A 12,145-nucleotide genomic window follows, 5' to 3' on the forward strand; every position below is an offset into this window, starting at 1 on the left:
AAGGACAGATTTGTTATGAACCCTTTCCTCAACAACATGCATATGTATTTATATATACACATATATATTTTAAAATGTAAATTATGTAAGTATTTATACACATACACTTTTTTTCTCCCAAGCAGTTATTCAGAAGGGTGGACAAGGATGAAATCCCTTGATATTTTAGGTGGAGTTCTAAATTGCTCCTGTGCACAACTTTTCTTTTTTTCCACCCCTCAATTTCATCGGGCAGAATGGCCAACATGTAATAGAAATAGCATCAGTCAGCAAGATCTTGTCTTCAACTGTTAACACATAATCAGCAAATAAAATGACCTAGAAATCAAAAAAGAGCCCCCCCCTTTTTTTTTTAACTCCTATTCTTGTACCTCCCCATATCCCATTCAGGAAGAACACATTGTGTTTTTGGTAACTGCTCCATTAACGCTTCTCTTCAGTCTCCACACGACCGCAGCCCCCTCCTCCGGGCCGCGGCTGCGGGGCTGCGTTTCTCGAGCAGCCTCTGGTGCTTCCCGCAGGAGCCACCCTGGAGTTGTGTGTGCTGCTCACACCTGAACTGTGTGTGCTGCTCACATCTGGAACCACGTGTGCTGCTCACACCTGGAGCTGTGTGTGCTGCTCACATCTGGAATCGTGTGTGCTGCTCACACCTGGAACCACGTGTGCTGCTCACACCTGAACTGTGTGTGCTGCTCACACCTGAACTGTGTGTGCTGCTCACACCTGAACTGTGTGTGCTGCTCACATCTGGAACCACGTGTGCTGCTCACACCTGAACTGTGTGTGCTGCTCACACCTGAACTGTGTGTGCTGCTCACACCTGAACCACGTGTGCTGCTCACATCTGGAACCACGTGTGCTGCTCACACCTGAACTGTGTGTGCTGCTCACACCTGAACTGTGTGTGCTGCTCACACCTGAACCACGTGTGCTGCTCACATCTGGAACCACGTGTGCTGCTCACACCTGAACTGTGTGTGCTGCTCACACCTGGACTGTGTGTGCTGCTCACATCTGGAATCGTGTGTGCTGCTCACACCTGGAGTTGTGTGTGCTGCTCACACCTGAACTGTGTGTGCTGCTCACACCTGGACTGTGTGTGCTGCTCACATCTGGAACCACGTGTGCTGCTCACACCTGGACTGTGTGTGCTGCTCACACCTGAACTGTGTGTGCTGCTCACACCTGAACTGTGTGTGCTGCTCACACCTGGAACCACGTGTGCTGCTCACACCTGGAACCACGTGTGCTGCTCACACCTGGAGTTGTGTGTGCTGCTCACACCTGGAGCTGTGTGTGCTGCTCACACCTGAACTGTGTGTGCTGCTCACACCTGGAGTTGTGTGTGCTGCTCACACCTGGAGCTGTGTGTGCTGCTCACATCTGGAATCATGTGTGCTGCTCACACCTGGAGCTGTGTGTGCTGCTCACATCTGGAATCGTGTGTGCTGCTCACACCTGAACTGTGTGTGCTGCTCACACCTGAACTGTGTGTGCTGCTCACACCTGGAATCGTGTGTGCTGCTCACACCTGAACTGTGTGTGCTGCTCACACCTGGAACCACGTGTGCTGCTCACACACGTGTGCTGAAATATTTTTCTTCCATAATATAACAGAACTGTAATTAATGAGTATCATATTCTGGATTAGGAATGAAGCTGCAACTCGTACTTACAGGATGCAGAAAAAAAATCTTCATATGTGGAATTGGTGCTGTTCTCTTGTGAGGTAGGAGATTGCCAGAATTCATCACCTGGCTCATTCGTGTCAGTGTAACTGGTTTACCCTGTATTTCTGGTTTTAGTCCGTATGTGACATTGCTCAGGATAATTTTTAGGAGCTCTCAGAGGTCAAGGGTAACAATAAATCTGATTGTATCCAGCAGACTCAAATGACTTGACATGTTGTCATATGAGGATAACATTTTTTGAGGAAAGTTAAAGATGACTTCTCCATTTTGTGGTGAAAACATCTGATTATTTTTCCATCCTCTTTTCTGTGAGGGAGCCAGGTACCTTTCAGGGTCAGTCTTGAAGAACTTCCATCACACTTGGACACTGAAATAAAAAACAAGCCATAAAAAAAAAAAAAAAAAAGACAAAATGAAGGCTTCATATGGATAACTTTTCAATGAAAGTAACATCTTTTGGGTTCCTAACCTTTAGGCTTCTTCTAAAGATGCTGTTGAAGCACCAAGACACAGAAAATAAAAAGCAGTCATTGATTTTGCTTGTAGTTGAGAGTAACTCTTCTATTTTATGGAACCGTTTATAAATCTTGGCTTTTGTTTACATGTTTGGAACGTACAAACAGACAAACGAAACTGCACCTTTTTTTTTGGACTGGGAAGGTAAAGAGTGGGACACAAATACACCAGCTGCTTCAGACCAACAGCTCTCACAATGAGCCCACCAAAATTCTTATTTTGTTTCTGTGTGTCAAACATGTTGTGAACCCCCAATGTCACAGAAAGCAACCCTCAGACTTTCTAAACCTCTTGCTACTATAAAAATCCTGCCACCCTGAACATGTTACTGTATTGTATTTACACTGCAATTCTGAGCAGGCTGTATGGGGGGATATGTTTTACATGAGAATCTGCACCTAAAGTTTCCTTTAACCTCAGTGAAATTTAAGAAGAGATTAATACAAATTCCCCTTATCTGACTAGGAAAGGAAACAAGAAAGTATGCATATATCCAGGTACCAGCTCAGGGATCACTCAGATCTAGCTTCACTCTCAGCTTCCCAAACCAGAACTGCATCATAACTACTGATGCCTTTCTTCCCCTCTTAGTCCCCTCTTTTCTTACAAAGAATAGTAAACCCCTCCTATACCTTTTCCTTCAGCAGCCTAAGGCCAGAGCTATTTCCAGGAGGATAAGCCCTCTGGGCATCCAAAGGGGATGGGGCAGCAATCAGAGGCAAGGAAGGCACTGCTGCTCCTGCATTGGGAACAGGGCTCTCGAAGCTCCACAGGCATCCATTTCAGCCATCTCTAGGTTTTAGCTCAGTTATATAGGAAAAAATTTCCAAGTGACTTCAGATTCTCTGGACAACACTGGTAAGTACAGCAGGTTCACAATCTGCAGTACTCATCTATGTATCTTTCTGAATATAATAAGATTAGTGCAATCAAGTGTGATACTTGGGCCTTTGTTATGGGTAAGAACTGAATTACTTTGTAATTACCCTTGTGGCCTCTGTGGATGGTTCAGAAAGCCTTAACCCTGACAGAGCAGCTGTGTGTGTGTACCACAGACAGGCCTTCTGTTATGCTAATTAGCTTTACGTTTATTTATTTGGTCCTGATCTTCTGAGATGCTTCCATATTATCTGCTATGTAAAAAGAAACTCTTTCTTCTCAGAGTATTAGCCAGTATAACTGAGTGTAATATACATTGCTTTCCAAAATTCCCCATAACCTTTTTTTTCTTGAACTTAATGTCAGAAAATTCAAAGCTGAAAATTCATTACTCGTAGAAAACAATAAAAATTAAAAAGCTTGAACTTTGATTAGACCCTCATGTGACCCTCATATCAAACACTGATCAGTCAGAGTGGATCATAGGGATATGTGGCAAAACTCCTTTAATTTTAACCAGTATGTTCCACGATCTCTGTTCTGCCCAAGGATTGTGGATCAACAGTTTTGTAACACAACTGACGTTTCCTTTCAGCAGGCAAGCCCTCGGGTAGGGACAGAGAAGATGGAGCTGTCTAGACCTGATTTATTATCTCCTCCCCAGCTATAGCCAGACAGTTCACCAGTCAAAACTTGCTGGAACAGACTTTTAGGTTTTGACTGTCAATCTCCTGCAAGTTCAGGTGTCTGTGTATGAGCTGCTCTTCATTGGGCTGCTGTGGCCTTTCAGAGTATTTCTGTTCCCTCTGTCATGTTTGGAACACTGCATACCATCATACTACTGATGACTGAACATTATCATATGAAATGATGTCTCAGGAGCCTCTACTCCCATGCTCCTGCCTGTTCTCAACAGCATGATCTCACCTTCCCACTGCTTTTTTCTACTGTCCAGGCAAAGAGGAAGTTTTACAAAGCAATTCCAAGGCACACACTGATTACAGGACCTGCCTGTGTCACACTGAGTGCCAGTCCCTGAGGAAGGGAACCAGTAACACAGACATGCTAACACAGAAACTGGAGAAAACCTTGTCTAACTGAAATTAGAGGGGAGAATTTAGGTAGGAAATGTAATTATTATAATGGAATTTGATGACACCCGGATTGACATTTCCTCATATGGAATCAGGGATTTTTGATGACTGCAGGCAAGGAAAACCTCGGGTTTGCCTCTTCCAAAGAGTTGGCACTTTCATCAGGCTGGTCCAATGTTATCAGAAAGACTTTTTAAACTAAAATTTACATGCAAATAGAAAACCAAAACAGTTGATTTTTTTTCATTAAAATACAAATTGGAAAAAAATAAGTCTGTGTAATTCTATCAAAGCCATTGTTTAAAACTGTAGAAGTCTCCTATCAATTACTTTTTACTTTGCTCTTACATAGAGTAGGTTAGAACAGTGGTTTTTAGGAAAACGTTGTAGTTAAAAATTCATTTTCACTAAGATTCTGTTATGCAGCTAGGAAGAATTGATTTGCTTTAATAGAGCTCAACACTTAAAGTAGAAGAAATCTATATATTTATTGTGTATATATTTATTGTGTATTACAAGAAAAGAGCCACAGACTGGTCCCCCAGCCTCCCTTTTTACAACATCTGGACACCTCATGAAGTTCCCCTTTCACTGAGAAGATTGCTTCATGACTGAAAACCGCTTTAATACCAGTCACGGAGACTGTTTTTTCCTCCAGAAAATTACTGTTATATTAAAAAACCCCTACAGTTATATCAAAAATTGACTTGGACATTTACAGTAAAAATTATAATAACGTGGGATGGGAGGGGTGGAGCTACCACTGTGCTGATAGAGTTCATCCTGGTCCTCTTAAATTGCTGTGAAACTGGTCCCTGACTGAGCTACCTCAGAGGCCCAGAGGTGACCCAAGGTAAAACATCATCTGGGGAAGACAGGGATCTCAGTGTCTTGCAAAAAACTGAGTCATACACTTTATACAGCACAGTTAATATCATATAAGAGATAGTCAACATATGAAAGACTGAATATATATTAATAATGTAAAAATCTAATTATAAAATTAATTATAAGTGCCTTCTAATTGTTGCCACTGTTTATGTTCACATATGTAAACTTGGTGCTCTAACGTTTTGCTATATTAACTTGAAAATTTAATGTAAAGGTCTTCAGGTTTACATGGAAATTTTGGGTTCTGAAAAACAAATGATGCCCAACCATTTTGTGGTCTTAGACTGATATAAATGAATATGACTCAGCTTTTTTCCACTAGTTTTTTTTCCATTAAATATCAAGAAAAGAAAAGTCAGCAGCATATGTGCTAGTTCACATGTAAAAACGTGATCATCACAGCAAGAAAGGAAAACTGCATTTAAAGTATCTACTTAATAATTCCTCTCACAACCTAAAACTTTAAACTTCAAAGAGCTCCAACCATTTTGTTCAGTCTGGTTAGGATTCTGAGAAAACTTTTCAGCTGATTCTCTTAATTTGCATCCTAAATTGACACAAAGCCTTAATTGCACCCCCGGCTAAACCTGAAGCCCTCCCCAGCAGTAAGGAAGGACTGGCTGCTGCAGCGGGCGTGTTTTCACTCCCCCCGAACTCCACCAGCCCTGCCCGGAGGGAGGACAGCTCCCCACCTGTCAGCACGCAGGTATGTGTGGTATGTCAGTCACAGTCGCTGCAAAGCTGGGATCCCACCAACAAAAAGACTGAGCTTTCCTATGACTTGGAGGCACATTTTCAAGAGGTCAAAACAATGGACCAAAGGGAGACTCTGAAACTGGGAAACCAAATTTACACTTCTACCATGGAAGCAGAAATATATGGAACCTCTAAAAGTAGAAATTCCTTGGAAAATACATGGAAACCCCTAAAAAATTAGGGCAACAGAAGAGTTCACCCACCAGAACTTTGTGGTCTGGGAAAAAAACCCATCTTGTGTACCTTTTTTTACTTGGCAATGTTAAAATTCCCTTTCTCACCTTTTTTTTCTTATCTGCCATTTATCCCCAGCATAACTGAAGGTCATCTCCATTCTCCTTCCTTTCCTCCCCAGTAAGGAGGAGGGGGTGAGCAGTGTGGGAAAATAATGCATGCTGTGACTGCAAGCATTATGTTGTTCTTAGGATAATATAGGAATCCTGTCTCCCAGCCATGGTAAAGCTTGATTAGGGTATACATGGAATCTTCACTATCAAAACAACTAGCTTCATCATACATATTTTTGATCCTGCTCTGAAGACCTACAGAAGAAAGTGATTTTAAAAGGTGCAAAAATACATTCTTAAAGGCTGAATCTGTCTACAGAGGAAATATGACATAATCTGTAGTAGTCCAGGGGAGATTTAATTTCCACATCCTTTAAGCTTCATCTCTCTGCCGATGCTGAAAATCAAAGGGCCAGTTCAGACAGATTTTTGTTCAGCAAGAACACTGAAGGGTGAGCGATATCTATGAAAATTTTTAGAGACACACCAGATTGTAATCTACCCTGCATTTTAAAAGTGACTAATATCTAATTAGAGAAAGTTTTTCACTAGCAATGATTTGTTCTTATGCTCCTTGTCTTTCAAACTGGTGAAGTGTTATTTGTGATGATGATGATGAAGCACTTAAACTTGTGAATGGAATTGACACCACTTTGGAGACCAGTGAAAAGAAAGAACCTGTAGAACTGCACCTGAAAACGTGTACTCTCGACTTGCAAGTGTACCAAGAAAACAGAGTGCGTCTGTAAGAAAATCATGCAAGTAGTGTCCCAGTTCTGCCTCCTTTACCAAAATGACCTGATCGATCATCTCGATTGTCAGTTTAGCAGTTACCTTTATGACTGGCCGCTCCTGAAGTGTCTGCTGCTCTCTAGTGGCTTCCACAGAAACAATAACGCACATTTCTACATTGAAAATCCATGAAAAACAAAAATCTATTTTCAAATGCTTGAAGGAAGAGATTGTCTCGATATCCTGTGTTTTCTGCAGCAAAGTCTCTTTGAGGAGTTCCCTGTCCTCATTCTGGGGTTTGATACAATGGTTCACACAACTGCCTGTGGGGCTGCATGATGAAAAATATCAAGTATTGATATTATTGTAAAAAATTATCCTTTTTCTTGGGATATCAAGGGTTACAATAACCCTAAGAAAAGGGTTTATTTTAAAAATTCATAATTTCCCTGATCTGTTAACCATGTAGACTCACAAACAGCTGCACTATCACCACCAGGACCATGTACCAGGACAGAGGTACAAAGGGAGCAAAGCTTGAAAACTGTCTTTATCACTGAGAACAACCTGTGCACTCACAGTCCAAACTCCTGATTTCTTAAACATTTCTGTGGACTGACTGTGCACAACCAGCTCTTGCTTTGGCAGAAACCAGAACACTACCAAAACTAATCAGAGAGTGTGCAAAACTAATTTACATGCTAGTCGTACATGTTCTAAGTTAAATCTTTCAAAAATGCTGTTAAAATCAATCAGAAGCTCTGTTAACATCTCTCTTTTTTGCCCCCACCTCACCCTTACATTTACAGGCCTCAGTGAGCTTGGTCCTCCAGAGTAATTTTCACCTGTCATCCCAATACTTCCAGCTAGATGCCAGTTCTTGCTGCTTGTTTATTTATTTATGCCCAAACCTGTCTTTCATCCTATCCCTTAAATCTAGAAAACCCTGCTCAAATTAATTGGTGTTCAACTTAAAATCCAACCTCAAGACATATTACACTTTGATGTTTACAGTAAACTGCCAGTTAATGATGGAGACAAAGATTGCATGCAGGGAATTTCGATACCAAAAACACTGGTTACTTCCAGCTTCAGGAAGTCTCCTAAGTATGCAAATAATGAGACTTGTTGCTCTGTGTTGTTTCTTATTTCTTCCATTAAATTAGTTTGCTGCAATTATTGCAATATACTAAATGAAAGAAATCTCTATGTATTAAGATTATGACACAGAAAGCTGATTATTGCTGTATCTCTTCTGTTTGATATTGTGGTCATATAAAGTAATATCCATGTGCCAGGAGCAAAGCTGCCCAATTAACATTTATACTCATGGGAGCACTGTGCACAGTTCACCTTTTTAATCGGTTTTTTTGACCCATACTGAGGTTAACTATACATAGCAGGGAAGTTGTTCTTTCCTCAAAGCTGTTAGTGAGATATAATAAATTTTACATTTATCTGCCTTACTTTGGCAAAAGACTTGAAGGACCAAAGCTTGCTGTTTTACTTCAATCCTGACTCCATATCCCAAGGGAAAAATTCAGTCAACTGTAAAACAGGAAAGGAAATGTAATAGACCAAATCAAATCAGATCAAATAAGCTTCACCATAATAAACTCATCTGATTCTATATGATACTGTACAAGAAAGAAAATCACGAATCTCTGAATTATATAAGCAGAAACTCAGTTTACTCCTGATTTCTGATATATTTTCTGTGCATACACAGATATACATACACTGTAAAAGGGCTGTTCCCAGCAGCAGTGAATGTATGCCACTTTTGCATATTTTCATGAGATCTGTAAACCTGCAGAGTCTCTCATGTTAGCAAATTAAAACTCTGCTGAATGTTCATAGATCCAAACAATTCTTTTAGCACTACTATGTTAATGATTAACACTGGAAACATTTCCTATGTACACTGGGCCAGAAGAGAAGGTAACTCTTTGAGGCTAATACTTTGATAAAAAGCTTGTTAGGGGATGCTTTAGCATTCCTGTCTCAGTATGCCAGGGATGACAGGGGCAATAGACGTGAAAACTTCCATAACTTTTCAAAAAGCACTTATGTTATGGTCTACTCAGCAAAGGCTAAGCCAGAGTTGACAAACAACAAACTTTATCATTGCAGTAGTAGCTCTCACAGTGTTAAAGGACAATTCACAGACAGTCACAAAATGGATCAATTTTGTAGTTAGACTGTTCAATTTGTGCATGATGTCATGGATTCATGAAGATGAAAGTCAAGAAAGTAGACATACAAAATCCTGAGCAGAATTAATCAGCTGTGTGTCATGGTGTAGCCTCTGTTGTCAAACACTATGTGAGCCTACCTTCATTTGCAAGTGTAAGTTAAGACAGTAGGAAAAATATACAGGACACTTTTACAAGACACAGGGGTAGAAGGACTGTCTCACTGATACAGTACCTCACAGCCATCTTTTTTATACCTAATCCATTATTTGTGAGCTTCCTTTAGCACCACTGTGACAAAGGGGCTGTAAACCAGCTAGTAGAGGGGACTCGAATGACTGAAAGATGTGGCTGAGGAAACAAGGAAATGAGGATGGATGTAGGAGGAAAAAAAGTTGCAAACTCATTATGTATGTTAGAACTGTCAGAAAAAATGAAAAGAACAAGTACACCAAAATTATCATGATGTGCCTGAGAAAGACAACCTAATGTGGAAAAACTGCCATGGAATCAGAGAGTCTTAATTCTGTTTCCAAATTACCTTCTATGTTCCAAAAATTCGTACAGGGGTTACTCAATCTCCTGCATTTTCTGTCTGTAAAATCAGAGAGGATGCTTATGTGATAGGCAACTTGGGTATATTCAGACTGAATTTAGCCAATTTAATAGTTCTTTTCTTTCTGTTTCTAATATCTATATCTGTATCTAATATCTAATAATAGAGGCTGTTTGCCTCTATTCAATGAAGTTTAGGCAAAAGGTGAAACAAGGATTCTACTGCCGGTAGGTACAAACGTACAAACAAGCTACTACAGGGCGTGCTGGGGTGTGAATATGCAGCACATCACATCCTCTGCAGCCTGTTCTTTGTCCAGACTGTAACTGCTCTTACTGCACAAAACTGCACTTCATGATACTTCGTTAGCCAACAGGAACTTGTGTACAATATATATAGGTGCTCAGGCTAGGTGACCGTGCTGGGCCCCTCATTCTTTATATACAAAATTATTTTCTTCTGGGAGTTACAATTTTTAAATATCTTTAGAGAGCAGATGCATCTCATATTTCAAGAACACATGCACATGGCAATACACTACACCTGTGAAGAAATTGTTGAAGACATCAGAAATATCATCAGGCAAAGTAAAGTACATTTTAGGAAACTCTTCCAAAAGCAAAAAATCCCTGAGACCAGCTTTCTGTTTGGGAAGATCTTTATATTCTGGTTCCTTTAAAAATCTAAACATTCAGCACATACTTAATTTTAAGCTTGGGAGTGGTCATATTAAAGTCGACGAGACGAAATAGTGCATGCAACAGTTATGCAGGAACAAACTCCTTGCATAGTTAGGGATTTTCCTTGCTTTTATAACAGATCTATTTGAATGACTTTGGTAAAACAATTTATTTATCCTGTGGAAAAGTATGACACTCTCTGTACACAAATTTCTCCCTAAAATACCAGTGTATGTGCACGCATACATGTGTGCACACAGACACAGTTACTGTGTGCTGACTGACTCCTTGTGCTGATTGAGCAAAAGGTTAAATGATGATTCATCAGCTCACTAAACCTTTTGGGAATAGGTATCATTTTCTCTGTATTCTAGTGAATATGTGAATACTGTAGGTTATAAAAGAAAGAAATGCCAGAGGCTCTGAGATGGCTGTGTTACATAAAAGTGAAAGCCAAGTGGAAAACCTGGGTGTCATCTGCAGCATCCCCCCAGCTCAGCTGAAAATGCAGAGCTGTGAAGGCACGAATGATACTTCAGCAAAACCAGCTTCCCACTGGATTGCTTCTCCTAACTGCAATGATTTGTAACAGGCAGTCCCACTTGGAGACAGGCTTAAATTCCTGAAGAAAGCTGGCCGTGATTGATACCTGAAACCAAGGTAATACTGAGATAAATATATTGTAGACTGAGAAGGAAATCCATTTTAGATGGATTAATAAGACATGCAGGCTTCATCTTCTTTGTCTTCTCTGACGTATAATCTGCCCAAAATTAAACTAACCTACAAAAAAATCTGTCCCACACTATTGTGCTCATCACATCTAAATAGAAAATATACAACCAATTTGAAACATCATTTTAGAGGTCTGATATTAAAACTCCAAATCATGACACAGCATACCAGAAACTCTATTTTCAGAATGTAAAAATCAGGCATAATACAACAGAGGTCTTAAATATATTACTTTTAAAAATCAAAGCTTGTATGATCAATGAAAAATGCCAGGATTCAGGGTGCATTTCCAATTTGCTGCAAGTTTGAGACTAAAATCATTTTTTGGTTCTATTATGAAACTAAAATAAAAAATACTCCTTTTGTTCTGTGGCCTTCTAAGACATCTTACAGTAGCCTCTGGGCTCATTTCTAAAGTGAGGGATTATATGTGATGGACATAAAGCAACTATTTGTGTGTGATCTTCCCTGTAAATGTAAGAAGTAATAACCTTGAATTGCAGTCTGACCTCTGAGGCATGTTGAAATCAAATACCTACAAGGTAGGTCTATATTCCTTGCTTTTTAAAAATCACCTTTAAACACTTTTGCAATCAAAACCTAAAACTTTCATTTTAATCAAGTTGTGGAAAACTTCGTAAAGGCAATTGTCTATATGTTTAATATATACTTTACATATATAACATTTTAGTCATTCTATCTGAGAAAATTTATTTTTTAAACTTTAATATATTATTTTAATTAAAATTTCTCTGTTATTATTTCTCCCTTATTGTCAATCCAGGAAGCCATTTGAAAAACCCTAGTTTAAGAAGTCTACCTTCCTTAAGAAGTCTACCTACATACCTTCCTATCTGGTATTAATTCCTATAGAATTTATACCAATTCTATTAAAACTCATAAAAGTATTTTAACAATAAAATTTTGAAGCATTTTGCCCTCCTGTGTTGTGTGATGACAATTTTGTTAGGTCTATACTTAACCATGGTAATATATTGTTCTACTTTTCCAACTCTTAGCCTGACATTTATTGTGCAGCCTTGGGCACTTCCCTTCCTCTCCTCTTTCCCTGCCTAAAGCAGGAGCAGTGAGAGCCCAGCTGGGGCTCACAAGCAGCACAGCCTCTCTCA

At 39.7% G+C, this 12,145-nt stretch overlaps 1 protein-coding gene across 11 annotated transcripts in view; it reads right to left on the reverse strand.

The window, feature by feature from the left end:
• ESRP2 (epithelial splicing regulatory protein 2) overlaps positions 1-12,145 on the reverse strand; it is a 131,001-nt gene that overhangs the window by 95,491 nt on the left and 23,365 nt on the right. For 9 of the 11 annotated variants that reach the window (XR_010434220.1, XR_010434219.1, XM_064670587.1 and 6 more), the window contains one exon: positions 1,680-2,061. The gene's annotated coding sequence lies outside the window, so the exon portion shown is untranslated. Of the gene's footprint in view, positions 1-1,679; positions 2,062-6,951; positions 7,069-8,316; positions 8,398-12,145 lie in introns of those variants that run through there. The other 2 variants (XM_064670576.1, XM_064670574.1) reach the window with 2 other exon arrangements.

This window comes from Pseudopipra pipra, chromosome 14, assembly GCF_036250125.1.
Source record: "Pseudopipra pipra isolate bDixPip1 chromosome 14, bDixPip1.hap1, whole genome shotgun sequence".
Lineage (NCBI taxonomy): Eukaryota > Metazoa > Chordata > Aves > Passeriformes > Pipridae > Pseudopipra > Pseudopipra pipra.